Source organism: Balaenoptera acutorostrata, chromosome 13, assembly GCF_949987535.1.
Source record: "Balaenoptera acutorostrata chromosome 13, mBalAcu1.1, whole genome shotgun sequence".
NCBI lineage: Eukaryota > Metazoa > Chordata > Mammalia > Artiodactyla > Balaenopteridae > Balaenoptera > Balaenoptera acutorostrata.
In genome coordinates, this window is record NC_080076.1 from 69507690 (window position 1) to 69525525 (window position 17836).

Genomic DNA, 17836 nt, shown 5'->3' on the forward strand with positions numbered 1-17836 from the left:
AATAAGAAGGCAGATCTCTCTTTCTCTCTCTCTCTCTCTCTCTCTCTCACACACACACATACACACACACATACACACACACTCTCTCTCTCTCTCCCTCCTGTGTCACACACAATGAGGAGGCAGCCATCTACAAGCCAGGACAAGAGTCCTCACCAGAGACAGAATCTGCCGGCACCTTGATCTTCAATTCCCAAGCCTCCAAAACTGTGAGAAGTAAATCTATCCTTTAAGCCACCCAGCCTTTTGTATTTTATTATAACAGCCCAAACAGACTAAGACAGACACTGAGGCTCAACTTCAAGTGACTTCACCTTCTGATCCTCAGGTTTCTTATCTGTAAAATGGGGAGTTCTGACCCTTCAGAGTGTTCGGAGGATTCAGTGAGATTTTACACACAATGTGCTGAGCACAGAGCCTAGCACATAGCAGGGGCTCAGTAGTTGGGTCATAGTAATTATTATTGTTCTTGTAATTATCATTATTTTTTTTAAACTGTTCTTAAATGTATTTATTTATTTATTTATTTTTGACTGTGTTGGGTCTTCGTTTCTGTGCGAGGGCTTTCTTTAGTTGTGGCGAGCGGGGGCCACTCTTCATCGCGGTGCGCGGGCCTCTCACTGTCGCGGCCTCTCTTGTTGCGGAGCACAGGCTCCAGACGTGCAGGCTCAGTAGTTGTGGCTCACGGGCCCAGTCGCTCCGCGGCATGTGGGATCCTCCCAGACCAGGGCTCGAACCTGTGTTCCCCGCATTGGCAGGCAGACTCTCAACCACCGCGCCACCAGGGAAGCCTGTAATTATCATTATTAATCGAATGGTAGAGATTGGGACACAGAGTGGTGTTGTGGAGTGAACTTGGGGTTAGGAATATGAGGGTCTTGAGTCCAGTCCCAAGCCCTAAACTCATCTGCTGTGAGACTTCTGTGTAGGTCACCACCCTCTCTAAGACCCAGTTTTTGCAAACGGAGTAGATGGAACTTGGTGGTCCCAGGACACGCCCAGCTGTACAATCTCTGATTCCATCATTTCAAGGGTGGGGCCATCTCTTATCCCCATGTTGCCCCAGCATGGGTGTCCTCCTTCCTCTCCTGGACTGCTGCTCAGCCTCCTCCTGGCCTCCTTACCTCTGGTCTCACCTCAGCCCCTCCACCTTTCTAAAAGTCTCAGATGGCAACTGGGTACTCAAACCCTTCTGTGGCGATTTCCCTTCTTTGGATCAAGTCCAAGCATCTCAGCTTGGCATCCAAACTCCTTCATGCTCTGGTCCCTCTCAGCCCCTAATCTCTTGCCTCTCCCTCTTACACTCTATTTTCCAGTAAAATACAGACGTTTGTGTTAGCCCTCAGGCACCATGCTCTTTCCTGCCTCCCTACCTTGTTCTTGCTGCACCTTCTGCCTGGCGCTCCATCCTTGCCCTTCCTCTCTTTGTCTGCAAACTTCTTGAACTTCAGTGCTCAGCTCAGATATGTTGTGCCCTGAGAAATCTTCTCTCACCTACCTTCTTCCTGTCTCCAACCCGAGGCTCCTAGAGTTCCTTCCACTGAGCTGCCTGTAGGTATCTCGTCCTAGTACTTAACACTTCCTAGTGTAAAGGTCTACTGCCTTTCTCACCTATTCTGCTGGACAGTGGCTAGTTTAAAAGGAAGAGACAAGCTTCTCAGTCAGGGGTTTTTGGAAATTTTCTGTTTTGTTGTTTGCTTTATCTGCTGTCTGTAAGCATCTTGAGTGCAGGGCCTGATGTGTTTTGTTTGCCACTGTAATTGCAGCACTTATTTTCATGCCTGGCACATGGTAGGTGTTTAATCCTTAAATTAATAAATCTGAAATCTCTGCCCATTTTCACAGATTTCTTATTAACCATTCTATCCCTGCTGCCTACCTACTCAGTAAATAATTACTGAGTGAATGAGTAGGTGAATAAAATGCATGACTTCATATAAAACTGTATCAGTCAGCTGTTGCTGCATAACAAACAGCCACTAAATCTCAGTTGCATGCAACAATAGGCATTTATTTCTCATCTAGCTTTATCTTGTGAGTCAGCTGGGGCAGCTCTGAGCTGCAGGTGGTGTCTGGCTCAGCTCCACATGTGTGTCATCCTCTGTGGGCCAGCAATCCAACCAGAACATGGCGAGGGCAGAGGTGCAAGAGAAAAAGTGGAAACACACATAGTTTCTTAAGGTCTCATCCCAGAACAAGCACTGTGGCCCTTCCATTCCAATATCATTGGCCAAAGCGAGGAACGTGGTCAAGCTCAGTCAATGGACAAGGACATACCCTCTAGGAGGAGAGGCTTCAAAGTCCCAGGGCAGAAGGCATGGATACATCTAGGGGTGAAGGATCAGGACCCATAAATCTGTCTACTTCAGTGACCACCCTCAGCACCTAGCCCACAGCTCATGGCACATAGCTACCACTCACTATGATCGTGGAGACAAAGTGACCACGGTGGCCCCCCATCTTTAAGACACTAGAACATTTTTTCACTTTTTGCATTTCATACCCTCCTTCATCTCCCGCCCTGCAGTTTTCAGCGATTTTTCTGGAGCCCTCACTAAACAATCTCTAGGTCTCTGCCCACAGGCACTGCCATTCTGGGGCATGTCACAAGCACACCACCACCACCCCCCCAGCCTGTCCTCCTCCCTGTTCTTCTCCCAGCCCACAGTGTACATTGTGAGGGTCCCCCTGATGTTTAAGGCATGAGCTTCTCGTCCTCCCTGCAGCCGCCACAGACAGACTCTCTCAGCCTGGGAACGGCCATGAAGTCAGGTGACTGTACAGGAAGCAGCGCCCTCCCCACCGCCCGCCTCCTCACCTTCCAGTTGTTGTGAGGCTACCCTTCTTCGACTCACTTCCAATTTTGTAAGCTCTTTTATTAATGTGCTGGAGGCAGAGAAAAATGCATTTGTAATTTCCCCTTAATGGCTGGTGGAACTTCTTTTTGCTTTCTTTCTGAGCATTTGTGGCGCGTGTGTGCGTGCACACACACACACACGCACACTCACACTCCAGGTCAGGATGAATTGAGTGACAAGGCAGTGGATGTCAAAGCACAAACACAGTCTTGGAATATCTCAGCAGGAAAGGGGTCTGAGTCTGATGGCTGCCACATTGCATTCCCAGAACCCTGTTCTTCCTTAAAATAGCATCAGAGGGTGCTTCAGGGTGAGAAAAATTGTGTTTGGCCGGGTAGCGGGGGAATGTTTGGCCCTTCCCTGGACCTTGCTTCAATCAGAGCATCTCTGTTTTGCCTGATTTGTATACTGTGGTTATACATAGGCTTCTTTGGAATTAAGGGAGCCACTGCTGTACAAAATATGTAATAACCATTGTTTCCTCTACCCCTGGGTTCACAGAAAGGGAAACCAAATCTCAGGGAGCCTGTTACTTATCCAGACTCACAGGATGAGTCAGGGGCATCAGGGGCACTAGACCCTCAGTGTCCTGATTCCAAACCTGATGCTTTTGGCTTGCAAACAGGTTATGTCTCACACTGCAGAGTATTTTCACTAAAATGGTTTGATATGTCTTTTTTTCCCCAAATCTCCTAAACACACCGACCATGGATGCTTGTGCTAAAGGGAAAAAGCCATGGTGGGGAGGTCTCCTTTTGCTTGCTGCAAAAGAACTAAGATTTACTGAGCACCTAGCATGTGCCAGGCACTGGACTGCAAGTACTTGAGATATGCATTGTCTAATCGAAACCCCAGCGCTAGGTGGGAACGATTGTCTCCTATGTCACAGATGAGGATGCTGAGGTTTGGATGGGGAAAAGACTTCCCATCACCCAGGACATGGTGGAAATGGGATTCACACAGAGGTTCTCCGTATGTTAAAGAGGTGACAAAATTTCAGAGTGCTTAGCCCTTCGTAGGTCTTAAGAGTCAAAATCATTCAAACGATAAGATATGATGACAGTGACCACAACGGCTTCCAGATACTGAGTAATTACCTTGAGCCTGGCTCCTCCTGGGTGCTTTACAAGCAGGACTGCCAGGTCCAGCTGTGCAGGGTGGGTCTTGCAGAAGAGCTCCCAGCCAAAGGGACAAGGGACAGCTGACTCAGTCCTTAAGCTGCTCCCCAGACGCTGGTGTAAAGTTGCATCCTGGAGGAGGGGATGCTGATCTCTAATATCTCTGCCAGGAAGAGCTGCCTTTTCCTAATTTCCACAACGGCGCTCTGTACAAGCTGCTACCCTGTCTGCACACATTATCGCATCCTCCCACAGCCTCCAGGGTAGCTTTCTGACTATACCCATTTTAAAGATGAAGAAACAGAGGCACAGGGAAGTTAGATTTCTTGCCCAGAATTCTGCAGCTCTTTCCGTGGCAGAACCAACATTTGAATCCAAGGTTGTAAAACTCCATGACTAGAGGAGATAGGAATTTGCAGCTATACCCACCCGTACTCCCTGTCCCCCCAAAGATTGTTGAGTTTCACAAGGTTCTAAGGATAGAACCTGGGGATGCAAGGTTTGGGGGCTCCTGGAAGGAGGCATTCTCTGCCCTCTGTTACAGGAATCAAGAGAGAGTCTGAGGCAGCAAATGGCACACAAAGATCATCCCCGTTGGGCTTTTTCAACAAGTCTGTCTTTGGATCACTTGTCTGTGGTCTTCTCTGCCACCCCTCTCCCAAAAGAGATCCCATGGAGGGAGTAAAAGACCCCCAGATCGTGTAGGTCTGACCTCCCCCCACCCTGTACCTTCTCTCCTGGAATACCCAAGAGCTGGAAGAAGCCTCCCTGGAGATAAATATCTACACAGAGCCAATTGTCACACGATGTCCCAGAGCCAATTACTCATTCTGAGAGACCCAGAGGTGGCTTAAGGAGTTGACAAATAAAGAGGAAATAATTTGCAATTTGCTGTTTACACATAATCAGAGTGTACCGAGGGGAAAAAAAATAGTGTTACAGCTTACGGCTTCCCACGTTTTATTTTGATCTTCTAAATCAATACATAAGTGGAGAGGCAGCTGGAGACAAACGTTTTGGAAAAAGAAAATGTTTGTGTGTGTTTGGCTAAAGGAAGGAAGGACTTTCTATAAAACCAAAGATATGGCAAAGAAGGTTGAATGAGGCCGTGTCCCTCCGACAAAAGGAGAGGCAGTGAATGACAGTTATAGGATTCTTACTCTCTGCCACACACTGAGGCAGGCACTTGACAAGTTATGGCTGTGGATCCTCTCATCCAACCTGGGAAGTAGGTTCTATTTTCAGCCCCATTTCACAGGTGGGGAAATTGAGGCCCCAAGAGATTAAGGTTCTGGGCCAAAAACATTTGATCTGCATAAGCTGAACCCAGGACCAGCCACCCAAGCCAGGCTGATGCTGGAGTCCATCCTTCAGCTTCCAGATTAGTTTCCCTGAGTTTTGATGCTGGTCTTTTGTTTGGGGACCATTAAGGGGCTTAAAACAGGGGTTCCTCTCTCGAGGGGAGAGTCTTGGAGAGGGTGTGCTGTCTCTGGTTCCTCTCCAGTTGTCTCTGCCGATCACTTTCTTGGCAAGGATCACATCCCCACTGCAAGGGGGATGGGTCACTGGGGACCAAGGATCCTTGGGCAGGAGACCTCAGGGAGGGGCATGGTGACAGGGGACGCTGCTCATAATCTAAGAGGAAAGCCCTGCTCAGGGGTGCTCCCAGCTCCAGTTTTCTTTTCTCAGTATTTCTTACAGTTCTTCCTTTTTCTTTCCTGGTCTCCTTGAGACATTGGATATTTTTGCCACTATCTACCCTCCTTCTCCCCCAAGTCCACTGACATCAAGAAGCCGAGATCCCTTCTTAGAACTTGTTCTTCCTCTCCTATTTGTACAAATCATCCCCTCTCAGTGGCCTAGGATCCTGGGCCACAAGGGACCTCCAAGATAGATCTAATCCAGCCCCAGATTCAAGGTAGGTGAAGTGATCTCAGCCCCATTTTATAGACAAGTCCATTGATGCCAAGTGCCCGCTTCTGGCCCAGAGTAGAAGAGAGGGCTCAGATCCACACTCCAGCCCCTCAGGATGCCCAGTGGCTCGGTTTCTTGGGGTGGGGTGGGGAGCGCCTGCCCCTCTCTTTGTTCCCCACCCTCCCCTGTGTCTCCGAGCTGTGTGCAATTTACATCTCCACGTGCCCACATTTGCATGAAACACACAGACACACACACACAGGACTGCTCCTGGCTTGAACAACAAGGGATGCCAAATGCCGTTCACATCTTTCTGGGGAGGAGTGCATCCATCCCGATTCTGTCTTTGCCAAAGTGCCATACGTACCAGACGTACATATATTCCGCGTGAATTTCCTTAATCTCCTTCACAGCTGTCCCTTTCCACAGCCTCTGCTAGAGCATTCCCAAATTACTTGTCTCCTGGCTGGGATAGCAGCCTGTTCCCTGATTCCTCTATCCCTTTAACAACAACAACAACAACAACAACAACAATAATAATAATAATGGTCACCATTCATGTAGCCCCTACTGTGTGTTAGGCATTGAGCTAAATGATATTGCATCTTGTAGGAGCTCTGCAATGGAAGCATTATTAGCCCCATTTTACAGGTGGGGAAAATGAGGCTCCGAGCTTAAGTGCATCACACAGGGCTGGGGACTGAGTTTATGAACCGTGGCTGACTCTGAGACTTGGGCTGGTCACCCCTGTCAGGCTGCCCTCTGATCTCCCCATGTAGCCCAGCCTGCCACAGTGATGACCATAACACAGGAGAGGGCCCTGGAGGGTAGCAGTTAAGAAAGTGTACCGTTTCAACCTCTGACAGTGCTCTTTTCTGCCGGTGTAAATTCAGGTGAGTCACTTCACCTCTCTCAGCCTCAGTGTCCTCCCCTGTAAAATTCGGATCACGGTAGTACTGAGCCATACGGTGTTATTATGGAAATGGATACCATGATTGCAAGTGAAGCGCTCAACAGAGTTCTCAGCACCCAATAGATGTTGGGTTTTAATAGATTAAAAGCTTGTGGTATAAAGAGATGGTTTTGGTATCTGACATTCAACGCTCTCTTGGGCTGGGCTCTGCCTTTCTTTCCACCATGACGGCCCTCCACCACCATCTTGCATCCCACTCTTTGGCTAGAAGGAGGTCCCCACTGGTCTCCACAAACTATCCACCATTTCTTACCTCTGTTGATTTGTCCAGATGTCTGTCTGCCCATCTGCTTTTCACCTTCTCTGCAGACCCAGAATTGGTTTGTCCTCAATGCCCAGCTCAGAGACTGACCCTACCTGGCATCTTCTCTTTCTTGCCCATTGGAGGCTACCTCTTCCTCCTCTGGACACGACCTTGGGTCCTAGTGTGTGTCATTCCTGAGGTCCTACTGTGCATCGGGATAAAGATACAGCTACACCTGTAGTACATGATCCTACTTTCTTTTCTTGTACTTTAAAGGCCACTCAATGGAAGGAACCCTGTGTTCCTGAATGATTGCATGGAACAATGGCCCATGTCATGCCAACCCACATTAGACTGTGCCTTGAGCAAGAAATAAACCTTTATTATACTGAGCCACTGAGAATTGGAGGTTCTTGGTTACAGCAGCTTAACTGTCCTAATACATCTATCTAACTAAACTCTATCTTTCTTTCTGATCCCATGTTGTTCCAGAAAGAGCTTATTCATTTCAAAGTATATTTTAAAAATAGAATGAAAGAAAAATGCATGTAGGAACATAAGACAGTGCCAGATATAACACTCAGAAATGTGTGCTATGAAAACCAACACCCCTACCATGTGTGGATCAAAAATATAGCTCTGAGCTTCCTAGCAGCCGGGGTAAAAAAGAGAGTTGTTTAGTTACACACTATCAGAGCCTTTGAGATAAATAAAAACACCATCGCTGAGGATAAATACAGTAAGAGTTGCAGAATTTTTTTTAAAATTATTTATTTATTTTATTTATGGCTGTGTTAGGTCTTCGTTTCTGTGTGAGGGCTTTCTCTAGTTGCGGCAAGCGGGGACCACTCTTCATCGCGGTGCGTGGGCTTCTCACCGCCGCGGCCTCTCCCGTTGGGGAGCACAGGCTCCAGATGCGCAGGCTCAGCAATTGTGGCTCACGGGCCCAGTCGCTCCGCGGCATGTGGGATCCTCCCAGACCAGGGCTCGAACCCGTGTCCCCTGCATTGGCAGGCAGACTCTCAACCACTGCGCCACCAGGGAAGCCCCTGCAGAATGTTTTTTTTCCTCTACATCTTCGTTGAAAAGATCATTGAGTGTCTGCAGCACAACTCAATATTGTCCAGTACTTTTTCTGCATAGCAACCCTTTCCCATGTTTTACCTTGTTGAAACACATGAAAATATGTATAAACACAAAAACACAAACATATAAATAATGTAGAGGAGTTCTCTTGATACATCTCATAGGCAGGTACTCAGGCTTCTCTGTAGGCTTGGGATACCCTGGAGGAAAGAGACTCTACCCTCTTCATTTCTGTTTTCATGTCTTATTATAGAGTCTGGAACATGGTACACACAGTGAGTATTATTACTATTGATACTAAACGTGTGTGTGAGTGTGTGTGCTGTGTGTCAGGTTAGCACTCCGTGAATTATGAGCTCTATTCTGGAATTGTGTGTGTGTGTGTGTGTGTGTGTGTGTGTGTGGCGTGCTGTGTGTGTGGCGTATGCATGTTGAGTATGTGTGTTATGTACTGAGTGTGTGTTGCATGTACGGATGTTTTGTGTGCATTGTATGTGTGTCATGTGGATGGTGGTGTTGGATCCTGTGAGCATGGTATATGCGGTATGTGTATTGTGTGGGTGATATGGGTGCTCTCTGTACATTGTGTGTTGTTGTAGGGGATGTGTGGATGGCCCAAGTGTTGTGTGTGCATTGTGTGTATATGGTGTGTGTTGTGAATGTGTATTTATGTGTGTCCTCTGACATCCTCTGACATCCTGCATCCCAAGTGTCTTGCATAATCCCTGCAGATTTGGTGCACATTCCCTGTGTGTGACTCTGTACCGCCGTGTGTCCCTTTTGTGAGCTCAGGGCATGCTCCTTGGTGCTGCCTGTGGGCATATCGGCTTGCAGCCCCACCCCGTGCAGGCTCCATGCCCACATCTTTGTGTGTGCCCTGTGAGTCATTGTGGATACGTCTAGAAGGCGGTGACTATTGTCTTCAAACAGAGAACAGCCATTAACACATTCATTAATTAGGATCATGTTGACACTTCTATTGCCGACTAAAAACATCTGTTTGTTTAATCAGAGTCTCCTTAATGCCTTACACTTACTCTCTCAGTGAGAGAGGATGGGCTTGCTTTCCCCACGTGTGTACACTGGGGTTTTACGAGGTGGAGGCACAAACTCTGTCAATATTGTCACAGGATGACAGCTCTCAGGAAGGCCCGCGGCGTCTTAACAAACGCACATCCCTTTCAATGGTGAATGAGTAGTCGTCCATGGGTCAATTTGCCAGTGGCCAGTCCCCGTGTATCGGCGTAGCCTGAGTGACACATTATAGATCAGATGTAAGAACTCCACCACAGCACTGGGTCTCAATGCTACGGGCATGGTATGCTGCTGGGAGTACCAGCCGCTCCACTGTCCTTTCCTTCCCACCTAGGTGTATACCCCAAACCCAGCAACAAGCCGCCGGTAACCTCGTCGGAGTTAAACCCTCTCTCCCATGATCTTAGTTTTCTTACATGTAAAATGGGATGATAAAAGGACAAAACTAAAGATTCAAAGAAAACACATCTAAGGGAAATAACCCAGAATGGTGCCTGGAACCAAGCAGATGCCTGAAAACGTCACTTCTATCCCCTCACCCTCCCGCCCCACATGGATTCACAAGGGTCGGTGGAGGATGACCGAGGAAAAGACTCCAGGTTAGGGACTGACTGGTCACGGTCCTCACCAGTCACACCACTGGGCATCCAACGCACGCCCACTGCATCCCTCCTCTGTGCCAGGTGGGGCTGGGTGCTGGGACGCAGAGGCTGATGAGGATTTCTTTCAAGAATGTGGAAATGAAGGGCATTCCCAGCAGAGGGGATGGGTGAGCAAAGGTTCCCTGGGCCAGGAGCGTGGAGGAGAGGTGTGGGGCGAAGCTGACGGGGAGGACGCGATGGACCGTGGAGGGGTTTTTGCTTTGGGGTGTTTCGTTTTGTTGTTGTTCTGCGTCTTGTTTCATTTACTAATATAGTCGGATATCTTTTCATAGTGAACATAAACAGTTCTACTTCATTCTTTTGAGCAATTAATAGCTTCTTATATATGTATGTCCCTTATTTTAAAATCAGGACAACAGTGATAGACCCGTTAAGTCGTTTCCAGTTTGAGGATATCAGTGTGATTTTCCCAGGGTACTTCCCAGCAGTGGGTCAAAGGATATGTGCATATGTGCTCTTAAAAATGTTATTTTTTTTTAACATTTTTAAATAGTGGCAAAATATGTATAACATAAAATTGCAATTTATACCAAATCAAGCAGTGAAACCTTGGATTCCCTCTTTAAGCATACTTGCCACCTCGCACTGCTGCTTTTTCCTGTAAAATGGGCCCCAAGCTTTTCTCCAAAGGATGGTAAGAAGATTCAATGGGGAGATACTTAGAGAGGCTTGCTCAGTACATGGTCAGCCTCCAAAACCCGGGCTTTATTATTGGGAACTGGCACAGCCCAGTGCTTAGGGGCCCAGGCTCTGGACTTAGGCTTGCCAGCTGTGTGACCTTAGGACAGTTGCTTCATCTCTCTGAACCTTGGTTTCCTCATAGAATTGTGAAGATTACATAAGGTAATACAAATAAAGTGGATGGTGCCATTTGGATGTTCAACAAATGATATTTTATCTTCATTTTAGCATCATGATTACCTCCTGCTAATTCTGTACTTAATTGTTACCTCAGTTAAGCTTTATACATTTTCGTTTTGCAGGTTTGGTCCGGGTGATGCTGCCACACATCTTTTCTCCACACCAGAGCATGCTAGCAGATCCGGTTTGCTCCTGCAAATGGTGGTGACGTAAGTGGTGGGTCTTCGCAATGACATCTTCGAACTAGATACTATCTTATTTAATCCTCACAACAACCCTTTGGTGGTGGCACCATACCCATTTTACAGATGAGGAAACTGAGTTTCCAAAGGCTTAGGCAATTTGCCCAAGATCACACAGCTAGTAGATAGTGCAGTCAGGAGCTGGACTTTGAATCCAACTCCATCTGTGCATTTTCCTTTACATTAAGCAACTCATTTATTGGATGGGTGGACCTAGAAAGACTAATGGATTTGTCAGGACTCTTTAATATACAGAGAGGAAAACTCCACTGCCAAAGTAATTTAGGCAAAAGAGGAATTTATGAGGTCTCATAACTAAAAGCCTAACCTGGATTCATGTGTGGCTGAATTCAGAGGTCCACCAATTTTGCCAGGACTTGGTTGGTTACCTTCTCTCTCTTTTCCCACATTTCCATCTCTCAGCTTTGTTTTCCAGTGTGCCAGCTGGAAGTCATTTTTTAAATCCATGATGACAAGGTAGTCCACAGTAGCCTCAGGTTTCTGTCATCCAACCCCAGCTAAGAGAGGAACAGCTCCAGTGAAAGTCCCAGAATTTACCTTGATTGACTTAGGTCACATGTGCGTCCATCAGCCAACCGTTCCAGCCTTGAGAATGAATGGGATGCTCTCATTGGCCAGAACGGTCCACATGACCACCTCGAGATTGTGGAGGTCATGTTCATCCCATTCTGGACCAAAGGACCCTGAGGTGAAGATTTTCCTAGAGGAAGATCTGTAAGCTTAACTTAAGAATGGAGATGGAACTGGTGGGTAGAGAATAGGAACGGACGTCCAATCCAGTGAGCTTTGGGTAATGCAGAAAGACGTTGGTGGGGTCTTAAAAGACACTTCAGCAAGTCTAAACATGGCAGCATTTACCCCCAGCCAGCCTCCAGGCAGGCGGACGGACCACGTGAATTTACTGAAGTCCCTTCCCAGCCAGCCTTTTGGGACAGCTCCAAACAGGACTTATTGTTCTGGCAAATCCACCAGAGCCTTAGGAACCGAAAAGCTAAGGAAAATGCAGGACCATCTGCCAGGGTCCTTGCCTTCCCCACCCTCTCCTCCCTCTTCGTCATCTTCTTCGTCATCTGCTTTTAATTATGAAATGTCTATTGCTAGATTATCGATCTCCTGCTTGTAAGAGCAGCTGGGGTGATATATGGTGCGTGAGTCCCTTCATCCCACAGCACGATTGAATATTGCCTTCGACGAAGCGCTTATTAGTCATGCGTTCCGGAAGGGGTGAAATAGCTTGTGGCTCTGAGGAAGGGCTTAGGGGGAGAATGTCAGTGCTGGGGGTACGGTGAGGAGGTTCCCCTTTGGTCTCCCTAAGGAGGAGGATGGACACTTAGTTCAGCCCAGAGGGACAGGCTGTCCCTATAGAAACCTTCCGCCCCTGGATCAGCCACCACTCTCAGACTTTCACTCAAAAACATACTATCCCCTCTTCTTGACAACGTGCCTGAAACTCTACCATTAATTAGGTTGTCCCTTGGGCTTAAGAAGTTACCCGTAAGGGCTAACATGGTTATGAATTCTAAAACTACTATTGCTAGTACACCAGTCACCCTTTCTTGAGCAATTACCCTTTTTTTTTTTTTTTACACTTAAAGAAATAATTTCAGAGAAGCCAAGTATAAAATAGACTAAAAATGCTCAGATTGGAATTCACTTGGGCAAACTGACCTCTGATTCTCCCAGGCTGAACTATATGTTCCCTCTAAGGTAACATTTTAGGGGGTTGAGGGCAAGCGGAGCAGCCAAAACTTGCTTCAAGGATAGGGATGGAGTAGATAGATTTTAATTTGCCTAATTGATTGCTTCAGCTCCCTGTGTCTCAATTTTCTCATCAGAAAAGTGGAAAGGCTCATAGGATTATCATAAGGATTTAGAGATTATTCATGTAAAACCCTTAGCAAGGGAACTGGCCCTTAGCAAATGTCCAATAAATGTTAGCAGCTTTTGATATTAGTATTCATATTAGCTACTCAGGGGTCTGTTTCTCTCTGTATTGCATACAGCAGGCATTCTGTAAATGCTTATGGGATTAATACATTTGTCCTTACCTTTATGGCACAAATTTGAACTAGACCATTAAGGATAATTTAATTTATTCCTTGCTTTCACCCCTATGTCAGTTAGAGCCGCCTGGAAATAATGAGGATGGTGATGATGGTGGTGGTGGTGGTGATGATGGTGATGATGATGATTGCCACTATTCCTGAGGCAGGGCCCTAGATTTAGGTGCTGTGAGGGGGATTAGGTGAGTCAGAATTGCTGAAGCCCTGGTGGGGTGGAGTTGGGAAAGAGAAGGGCGAAAATACCACTTTTTAAAGAACCGCTAAATCTAAGCCAAAACTATGAAATGATCTATGTCCTTATGTCCACTCTTTCCCATCCTACTGCATGCAGGGACCAATGACCATGCAAATGAGATGATAGGCTTGCCCCAGCCCCAAACCCATGACACCAAAAATAAAATCAAAACTCTGTTTTGCAGACTCCAAGGACGTTCAGAGTCTGGCCGTTGCTATCCCCAACCTTATCTCCTGATATTTATTCCTTATTTCTGTTATTCCAGTTTCATGAGCCTTATTTCTGTTATTTGACCATATCAGATTCTTTCCAGGGTCAGGGCCTTTGCACTTGTTGTGCCCTCTGCTTGAAATCCTCTTTTCCTGGCCCTTGGCATGGCCGATTCCTTCTCATCTTTTAGGTCTTAGTTTAAATGTCAGTTCTTTGGAGACACTTTTCCTTGATCTTTCAACCTAAAGCAGCCGTGTTCCACCCCAGAGTCATCCTTTACCCCAACATCTTGGCCATTATCTTAATGGTAAAGAATTAAAATCAGTGTCTAAATTCTTTGCTTGTTTTTTGTCTCCCTCACTGGAAAGAGGGGAGAAGCGGTCAGGCCACCTTCATTATTGCTCTGTTCTGAGAATCTTGCACACAGTAGATGCTCAGCATGAGGCTTTTTGATTGAAGGAATGTGTCCCCATTGGGAGGGGCTTCTGTGAAACCATTGCCCCCACTGGATTATGGGAAGCCACTTTCCCCAGTGGTGGGATCTCTCTACAGTGGGAGATTGAAAAGGAAAGGACATCTCTGGTTCTGAATCCCCATCTAGGGTCATAGAGAGAAGCTAGACTTCTTCAAAGGGCTGGGCAAGGATAAGGAAGGAGAATTTGGTCTAGAGGTCAGTGTTTGCTCTTGGGGAGGCAGCCAGAGGGAGAGGGACTGGCTGAGGAAGAGATTCAAGTCAAGGGTCCTAGGAAGCAGCTGGGAAGGTGGAGATTGGAGCCAGGAGAGAGGGAGAAAAAGAGACAGAAGGAGGAGAGAGAGAGATGGAGAGAGAGAGGCAAAAAGAAGAGAAAGTAGAGAGAAATGCAGAAGAAGGAAAGAGAGAGATGGAGAGAAAGATAAAACAAGGAAGAGATGGGGAGAAAGTGAGAGGGAGGAGAGAGAGAGAGAGAGAGAGAGAGAGAGAAACAGAGAGGGAGGGAGGAAGAGATACACTTATGAAAAGAGAGAGGTGGGGGAGTGAGGGAGAGAGAAAATGATATGTAGAGAGAAAGGAAGAAAGAAAACAAGAGAAAATGTCTTTTATGGGACAAGCAATCTGTGAGAAGGTAAGAGTGGGATCCCAGGAACACACGCACCAGCCTTAGGCCAGAGTCCAGGGACGTCCCATTTCAGCACTCTGGACAGAGACCCCCGAGTCTTTACTTGTGACCTTGGGCAGATCATTTCCCTGTTTGGGCCTCCGTTTCTTATTGGTCATATGGCGCTACTCACACCTGCCACTCAGAGACATTGCTCCAGGGATGGTACAGAGCAACTACTAGTTTGAGCCACCTGGAGAGTCTTAAAGAATATTGATGCCTGAGCCCAATCCCCAAGTATTTTTAATTGTTTTGAGACAGGGCCTGGGCATTGACATTTTTAAGATGCCCTCCCCCCTGCCCAAGTAATTCTAATGGGCAGATAGTAGAAGTTAGAAACTCTAACCAGGGGATAGGAACTTCTGAAGAAGTAGCCCTAGCCGGCACTGCTATTTCTCAGCCCCAATGTATATGTTACACTGACTGAGAAATTGTGCCCAGAGAGGGAGGTAGTCTGCCCCAGCCATACAGCCAGTGGGGCAGGCACATCAGATGGTGAGAAAAATCTGGAAGGGACCCTGTGCTGGTACAAAGGCTTAGCAATGCCACCTCCACCTCTCTGCCCAAGGGCTTCCCTGTCACCAGGCTGGCTGACACCCCCGGCCCTATGGGAAATCTGTAGACTCAAGTCACTTCCTGCATAGATGACCCCCCAGCCACTGAAGAACCCAAACATGTTAAATGCCCCTTCCTCACTTGTTCTCTGACCCATGTCACATCTGACTGCCCCTCAGCAAACCCACCTGCCGTCCTCGGTCCCAGCTGAGGGACAGGCAGGAAGAATTAAAGCTGGCCCTCCTGGGATGCTGACCAAATGCTTCATGCTTGGGCTCGAATGTGACTGCTCTGGATTGTGAAACCAATAAGAACATCAGGGGAAGAATCATCACCGACCTTTGCAGGGTCTCCTCAGTGGCCAAGTTCTTCTGCATGGGAGGAGGGTTGGGCAGGGGTTAAGTTTGCTGACTCTCTGACTGCTCAGGTCCAAATGCTGGTTGCTTCTCTGGGGATATTATAGTGACCCAGAACAAGCAAATAAATCTTTCCAACCCTGAGTTTCATCACCTGGAAAGCAGGGTAATAAGAACTTCCTCCTCAGCTTCTTACAGACTTTTTTTGAAATATGTCTTGAGTATGCTGCAAGTGTTTAATAAATGAGAGCTGCAAAGAAAAAGAAGAAGGAGAATAAGGAAGAGGAAGTGAGGAGGAAAGGGAGGAGGAAAAGGTGGTGATGATGATGATGGTGCTTCATCCTCCTGATTACGCTGATGACTTCTTATGACCCATTACAGATGGAGTAACTAAGATTTAGAGAGGGAAGGAGACTTCCCTGGGTTTACTCAGCAAGCTAACAGCAAAGCATAGACAAAACTCACTCTCCTTACTCCATCCACCACAGTCTGAGAAATCTCCACACTAGGAGGCTCTCAAGGAAGCCTGCTTCCCTTGGAGTTGTCTGCAGCCATGAGGATGGGTTTGCTCTGGCCCACCCACTACTGCCAGCATCGGTGAGGATGTGAGGGGTGCCACGCACAGAGAAGAGAATCCCGGCTCTGTACCAGCTGGTTCTGCCTCTTTCAGCAAGTCACTCCCCATCTGCAAGCCTCAGTTTCTCCTCTGTTCAATTGGAAGGGGGCTAGGTGGTCACTGAGGCTCCCGAGGGACTGATGTTCTGGGGCATCTGTGATCCCGCCTGTGATCTGCACTTCGCAGGTGGTCGCAGGAGCTCGGGGAGCCTCTGGGGGCATTTAGCTGCTTCCGCATTCTACCTATGGGGGATTCTAGTGGTGTCTGGGGAGTTTTCTGGTGGAAAAGCTTACTGCAATAGATCAGACTCAAGGGGTAGGTTCTCTGGAGAACGAGGAGCCTGGCAGGAAGAAAAGAGGAGGAAATCTCCAGGGCTGTGTGGGTCCCAGAGGCTGCAGAGGGGAAAGCCTGGGAAGCATGTGTATCTCTGGAGCCTGCTGGACAACCCACAGGGTGTTGGAGCGTTTGCCTGGCTTGTCTTTGAGAATCTCCCTGTCCATTGGAGCCTGACAGTGAAGTCCACAAGAAGAGGCACCAACAGTGACAGCAGAATGGGGAATCAGGCACTCATGATGTTAGAGGCAGAGGACCAGGTAAGCAGACACGGACAGCCAAGAAAGCCCTGGAATGGCCGTCGATGTCCTGTGTTCATATCCTGGCTCTAATGCTGTCTGCCTTTGACCTTGGGAAGACCCCTACTCCCTCCTGGGGCAATGCTGGCTTCTTCAGCCACCCCTGTTCCAGTACTCCTGGTCTCTCCTGGGCTCTTTTATTGGGAAGGGCACAGGATGGGTAGGAACTGAGATTTTTTTTTTTTTTTTTTTAGTGACAGGATGGGTAAAGACTCATGAGGAAAACAGATTTTCCTGTTGTCCTCACCTCCCTGCCCTCCGGTGGGCACTGGTGCCTCCTTGTCAGAGAGAAAAGGAAGCAATACACTTATTCACAAAAAAGCCCAAGAATAGAGGGAGGGAGGTAAAGCTGCATCGTTTTCCTCTTTGTTTTGGATACTTAAGTCGTAGAATCTGTCTTTTGCAGGATGATTAGAAGCAGGAGGCCTGGGGTTGGACTCCATGGGTTTGCAACCCTGGCTGTACCACATCCCAGCTGTGTGACCTTGGGAAAGTGAATTGGCTTCTCTGAGCCTCAACTTCCTTGTCTGTAAAATGGGGATGATCATTTCCCCTCTGTGAGTGTCAAGGCTCCCCCTCTGTATTGGACATCAGCAAGTGCACTGAAAATCACTGTTTATTTACAAATTGTCTCTCTTGTTTGACAAAAAATCTCAATAGTTAATGTGTATACTACGGCAGGCACTGTCCTAGGCACTTCACATTTATTAACTCATGTGGCTGTTCTACAACCCTATGGGTTATGTGTTGTTATTATGGCAGCCGCCTGACAAATGGGGAAAGGCTCTGAGAGGCCAGTCTCTTGGTCAAGGCCACCTATCTTTAAAGCGGCAGAGCTGGAATTGAACCCAGGTTTTGTTGACTTCAAGCTCGTGTACTTATCCATGACTCCCTAGGTCTCCTGACACCCAGGCCATGGCCTGGAAAGTCAGGCTGCTGTGGGTACCCAGCTGTCCCCCATCCCCACCTGGGTTCATCTGCCCAGCTCAGGGTCTGTTCCCCTTCACGCACACTGCCCT

At 47.6% G+C, this 17836-nt stretch overlaps 1 long non-coding RNA gene across 5 annotated transcripts in view; it reads left to right on the plus strand.

Moving 5' to 3' along the window:
- The window catches only part of LOC130704626 (uncharacterized), a 298014-nt gene that overhangs the window by 182634 nt on the left and 97544 nt on the right, over window positions 1-17836 (plus strand). For 4 of the 5 annotated variants that reach the window (XR_009005074.1, XR_009005070.1, XR_009005073.1 and 1 more), the window contains exon 3: window positions 10874-10960. This is a non-coding gene — a long non-coding RNA (uncharacterized LOC130704626). Of the gene's footprint in view, window positions 1-10873; window positions 10968-17836 lie in introns of all 5 variants that reach the window. The other variant, XR_009005072.1, reaches the window with a different exon arrangement.